This window comes from Bidens hawaiensis, unplaced genomic scaffold, assembly GCF_021521415.1.
Source record: "Bidens hawaiensis isolate Kalapana, Puna unplaced genomic scaffold, B.hawaiensis_p1.1 tig00041163_1, whole genome shotgun sequence".
Lineage (NCBI taxonomy): Eukaryota > Viridiplantae > Streptophyta > Magnoliopsida > Asterales > Asteraceae > Bidens > Bidens hawaiensis.
Window position 1 is genome coordinate 1 of NW_027497280.1, and position 6357 is coordinate 6357.

At 35.5% G+C, this 6357-nt stretch overlaps 1 pseudogene; it reads right to left on the reverse strand.

The window, feature by feature from the left end:
• Nucleotides 1–815: 815 nt before the first annotated feature.
• On the reverse strand, nucleotides 816–4819 carry LOC143592714 (BIIDXI-like protein At5g11420; annotated as a pseudogene).
• Nucleotides 4820–6357: the final 1538 nt, after the last annotated feature.

Below are 6357 nucleotides of genomic sequence, written 5' to 3' on the forward strand. Positions count from 1 at the left end.
CTGGTTGTGCCCAATCGAGCAACTTTTCATCCTCAAGGCTGGATTCGATATGACCTAACGACTTCACCAAATTGTTTTCTGCGTATTTAATCCGAATCTAATGGTTTTATATATAAAATAACTGGTGGCTAGCACAAACTTTTATCAATAGTAACAATAGTTATAAGTTATAATATTGTCACATATTTTATTGATTAGTAGTATGAAGAAACTTATAAAATAATATTAACATATTTGCTTATAAAATTCATGGAATGATAATACTGTTGGAAGGTCAAAGTCAAAATAGTGACATCCTATGCAAGGTATGACATATTTGTTAACTCCAAATTTAGAAAGGGACAGTTCAATACTCTATTTAGGTACATTTCTTAGAAACCAAGTCTATGCAATGCAACCTTTTTGTAATAATATTAAGTTTTCTAGAGGGCTTAAGTGATTCAAATTATGCAAGGTGTCCTAAAATAGTAAAATAAACTATTTTACTATTAATCGTAATATATATAAAACACACACAATGTTTTAAGCTAATCATATATTCTATTAGGTAAAATATAACCTAAATATGATTCATATGCTAAGTTAAGTGAAAATTAATCATCAAAACTTACACTTTATGCAATTATAAGATATAAAAGTTAACATGGTCGTTTTTAATCATCTATGATCATTATCGCCTATATAGACACATATAAGGATGAAAGATTGTTTTACTGGAAACGTGTATTTGTATGATTGTGCCCAATCGAGCAACTTTTTATCCTAATATTTGTCCATATAAAATATGTAACACCTCATGCAAATGCCACGTATTTGGCTATGCTCACATGAGAGATAGCGGTCCATAAAGAAATCATCGTCTCAAATATCATAATGTGTTTTGGGCTTAATAATAGTAATGATAGATAAAATACAAATCATTAAAATAAGAAACCATGTTCATTTAATTAGTACTTTTGATCTATGCCAGAAATAGAAATATCAAAACCAAAACAAAGCAAAAGATCATTGGTCCGAAACGCAATCTCTTTGAACGTAAGCCGCTAGAAAACAGAATCACCGTGCTATCAATTACGGGTCCACACAATACTTGGTGATCACTAGTTCGAGTCTCGTTAAAGCTATAAAAACTAATAGGAACCGATTCAGTGTTGCTAAATTCCGCTTTAAACGTCACCGAGTGACTCATACTTGATCCAACACCAAGGCTCCTCATACTAAAGTTCCATATCATGTTTCCCACTTGCAAATAAACCATAAAATCTCCCACGCAACGAATCGTTAGCATCACCCATGATAAAATCTATAGTAACTTTTCCGTGTTTTAAAAATCTTTGGTTATATAAGATACCCGATGGATTGCCCGACACTAGCATGATTGCGGCACGACCTCGTGGGACCGTGTAGTGTTTTGAGTCTATATACTTTACTATACCTAAAATGTTCCATTGTTGGAGAACTTTGAAATCCTCGTCGTTGGCCTCGAGTAGGATGCCCTGAGACGAGCTATCGAGAAAGGTTGGTCCCCACTTCGAACCCGCTGTTGGCAAACCCATTGCCTGCCAAAAATTAGTAAATGAGAGTGTCACTCGTCACAAGTTTGTTTTATGTTTTTTTGTAATTTCTAAATCTTTATTAGTATCATTTACTTTTTAACATTCTCTTTCTTCACCTGATAAGATTGTTTTCCACTTCTCTATATTACTTTTAAATCTTTATTGCTAACTATTAACTATTTAGTATGTTCTTTTTGCAACACGTATAATACACGGGTTTCTAGCCTAGTAGATGAATATATACATCACAAACGTGACAAAAACTGTCACGTACCAACTCATGAACACATGACAAAACGACATACCTGAATATAAGCTTGGACTCCCAATTCCCGTAACGAGAAGAGTATCAATAATAGGCCAACAATTTATATCACCATGATTGCTATTTGCAACACTTTGAATTTGTATTCCCATAATACCCTTTCGGATCTCGCGACTGCCCATCGAATAACCATAAGTTTTGCCACATTTCACTCCCAAGTGACTCTTTATAAAAGAATACTTTTGACACGCCAGGACCAGAAACATTAACAAGTGTGGAGTTGTTGGCACAATTCAGGCTTGCTTGGTGCAAGGGTGAATGTGAGGGTATAATAGTAACTTCCATCGCTTTTAAATGTTTGGTTGATCACACCATTTGGACCTAGTTGCAACCCGTGGCTGTTACCTGGAAAGGAAACGTTTCCAACAGCTGTCACGTACCAAACCGTACCATTATATGACCAACCGGGAATTATGTTTGTTTTGGTATCGAGGAGCACGAATTGAGAGGTGGAATTCGTTGTTAGGTTTGTTGGTGGAGACTCAAAACCCGAATTTGAAGTGTAACTGCATGATTTATAATGTTATTCAGTTAAACATAGTAAAATATTAAATCAAAAGAAGTCGTTACATATAGTACAAGAACGGACCGACTATATAAGGTGTGGGGTCAACCGACCCCACAATTTTATTACCAACCCTATAGATCTTTGAACGCGGACTCCATCATTTTTTGAATGTCGACCCTACGAATTAAATTTGCGACCCTTATAACTAAACACATATATTTTTTTTTATAAATGTTTACCCATCAAAAGGTAAGTTATGAGTCAATTTGAATAATATTTCTATCAATTAAAGTTCATTTAAAAAAAAATCTCAAAATTTTTACCAACGACGTTTAATAGAAAACTAGTTTTAAGTAGATAACTGTAAAAATCACACAAATACTTGTATCATTTGATTCAAATATGACACATAAGTTACGTATCAAAAAGCATTACACGTAAGGGTATTATATGATTCTCTATTTAAAAGTAATTTTGTATTGCAAACAACACTGACATTATTATACATACAAAGTGATCGATGATCGAGAGCATACCTTTAGAAGATACTATGGAGACCAAGAAGACAAATTTAAGGATGATAATGGTGAGAGTCATTGTGCACAATGCAATAAGGAGATACATTTAGGTTTAGAAAGAATGAATATATATAGATAAACACAAATGATGCCTAAGTCAACCCCCTTTGGTCAACTCATATCTTAGGCAATCAGCTTCAAAACATTTTTTTTATTTCACTTATTGTTAGTTTATAGAATAATCTAAAGATTAGAGTTATCTTATTTGTGTTTGAATTGAACTTGTATTAACAATTTATTAAAATATTTGAGATGTAACAAATGTCTTGTGTTTTTAGAAATGTATAAGCTTAGTTAAAGGAATGATGAATGGATTTGGATAATGTAAAGATATGGTTGAATAATCATTAATGATTTTTTTATTTTATTTTTTTTTATCTATACTGGCTTTACGAAAACACTAAATGTTTTTGAGATGTCGAATCTAAGCATTTCGTTATACCATGAAGTGATCTCAAGGGAGATTCGATAAGAACTTTAAGGTTTGCTCGGTGTCGAGCCAATTCAGGCTTTTCATTCACAAGAGAAGCGATTTCAAGCAAATTTGCCTTTGTGGGAAGGGAATACCAGCCATATGTTTAGTAATGGGAGGCAGATTCATGAAAAGAGAGAACTATAATAGCTTATTATAGAACTACATGGTGGCATGCAAAGGAGGCCAAAGGGAGCAAGAATTAGCTAGCTAGTCCAATAAACTTTAATAAGGTATATCTATGCATTTTGCACTCCTTGCCTCAAATTCCAATGATGTGTCAAATCAAATCCAATCCTATCTTCGGGATTTGGAGTGCTTAAAACAAGTATAAAATGGATCTTGTATAAAAAAATCTTTTGGGGCCTTTTTCACTTGTTACTGGCCACTTCTTTTAAGTTTTTTTTTTCGGCCGAAGTAAAACATAAACAAACTAAACAAAGCATTTTTTCCATATATTTTGCCCAATTTCACTTTTCACTATGTCATTTTTATTTTTCATTTTTGGCCCAGTTATATTTGTTAATGTTTTAGAAAAACTTATATACGTTTGTACTCTTGACTGAAACCGTGCCCTAACACTTTGTTCCCAAGTTTCATTTAACAAGAGAAAAGAAAGGAAAGAAATTGGAAGAGAAAAGAGAGGAAAATATGAGATTTTATTTCGTGTTCCCAAGTTTTATGAAAATGAGAGGAAAAGAAAGGAAATTAAACAGTTTATGTGTTCCCGAGATAGAAAGAAAAGAAAAGAAAATGACATTTTTACTTTTATACCCTTTAGATGCAAGTGGAAGTTGTAAACACACTCAATACCATACAATGTACAGGTAATCAGGTATTATATAAAAAAACAAGAAACATAAGCAAATTGGGTTAACTTGTAACTTGTAAGACATATGTGAAGGTTTATGTGGCATGGGATCAATCACCAAACCACGGTTTACTTGTATGTGTGTTGGGTCGGTTGTTGACCCATTATCAGAACATACAGCAAACTTAAACATGGAATCTTTTGAGTAGTCATTTATTTAAAAATCTGGATTTTGTTTGTTTAAAAATCGGTTGTTGACCCATCATCAAAACATACAGCAAACTTAAACATGAAAGCAAACCTAATAAAAGAGGGGTTGAGAAGCAACTGTAGTATGTGGGTGTGGGTATGCTTGGGTCGTCGCCGGCATCGGAGTACCGTGATGGTGAATGACCGGTTAGGTTTTGTTTTTGGTAGAAAAAGGAACACAACTTATAAACTGCTATTGATAATTGATGAGGGGCAACATAGTAATTGAGTATGATAAAAGCTTTTCTTCTTCCCTTTCCGTTTGATTCTTTCCAATTTAGAAGGAAAAAGAATCTACCAGTTTTCTCTTCATTTTCCATTGCCTTTCATTTAAAAAAAAACCGTGGAACACCTTTTTTTCTTAATTCTCCTTACTTTCTTTTCTTTTCTCTTGGACTCTGGAATAGAGTGTAAACGTTCATCCCCCCCTCTCAGTCAAACTTGATTCCCAGCCATCCTAAAAAAACAAACTTGACTCCCACACCTGTAAAACCATTTATATGGTTTGCTCTAAGACAGAACAAAATCAGGATGGTTCATTTAATAATCAGACTTAAAGTAATTTACACCGCATGAATTAAAAAGATTTCTTGTGAGAACTCAACCAACAGCTTAGCGGCTAATAAAAAATTATGCCCCGACGCCACCCGGGGGCCTGTTCGAACTATTGCCAGTATTGCCAAAAGGGTATGCTCACTGAGCCAGAGAAAAAACTGAGTATGGTTCGAACCACTGAATCAGATCAGAAATTCGGTCTTGGAAACTTCCATACATTATTTAATAAACATACGAAAGAATCAGATCAATAATTATGCCATGACGACACCCCGGAGCCCAATTGAAAATTTTCCAGTATTGCCAAAGGGTTATGTTCAACGAGCCGGAGAAAAAACTGAGTGGGTCGAACCACTGAATCAGATCAGAAATTCGGTCTTGGTGACCTCCATACAATATTTTATGATCCTACGAAAGAATCGGATCAATAACTATGCCCTTACGCAACCTCGCGGCCCGTTCGAAATTTTGCCAGTATTGCCAAAGGGGTATGTTCACTGGGCCGGAGAAAAAACTGAGTATGGGTCGAACCACTGAATCGGATCAGAAATTCGGTCTTGGTGACCTCCATACAATATTTTATGACCCTACGAAAGAATCGCATCAATAACTATGCCCTGATGCCACCTCGCGACCCGTAGTAAATTTTTCCGTAATTGCAAAAGGGGTATGTCCACCGAGACGGAGAAAAAACGGAGTATGGTTCGAACCACTGAATCGGATCAGAAATTCGGTCTTGTTGACTTCCATACATTATTTTACGACCCTAAAAAAGAATCGGATCAAAATCTATGCCCTGACGCCACCTCGCGGCACGTTTGAAAATTTGCCGAAATTGCCAAAGTGGTTTGTTCACTGAGCCGGAGAAAAAACTGAGTATGGGTCGAACCACTGAATCAGATCAGAAATTCGGTCTTGGTGACCTCCATACAATATTTTATGACCCTACGAAATAATTGGATCAATAACTATGCCCTAACACCACCTCGCGGCCCGTTTGAAATTTTGCCGTAATTGCCAAAGGGGTATGGTCACTGAGCCGGAGAAAAAACTGAGTATGGGTCGAACCAATGAATCGGATCAGAAATTCGGTCTTGGTGACCTAAATACAAGATTTTATGACCCTACGAAAGAATCGGATAAATAACTATGCCCTGACGCCACCTCACGGTCCATTCGAAATTTTGCCAGTATTGCTAAAGAGGTATGTTCACTGGGCCGTTGAAAAAACTGAGTATGGGTCGAACCACTGAATCAGATCAGATATTCGGTCTTGGTGACCTCCATACAATATTTTATGACC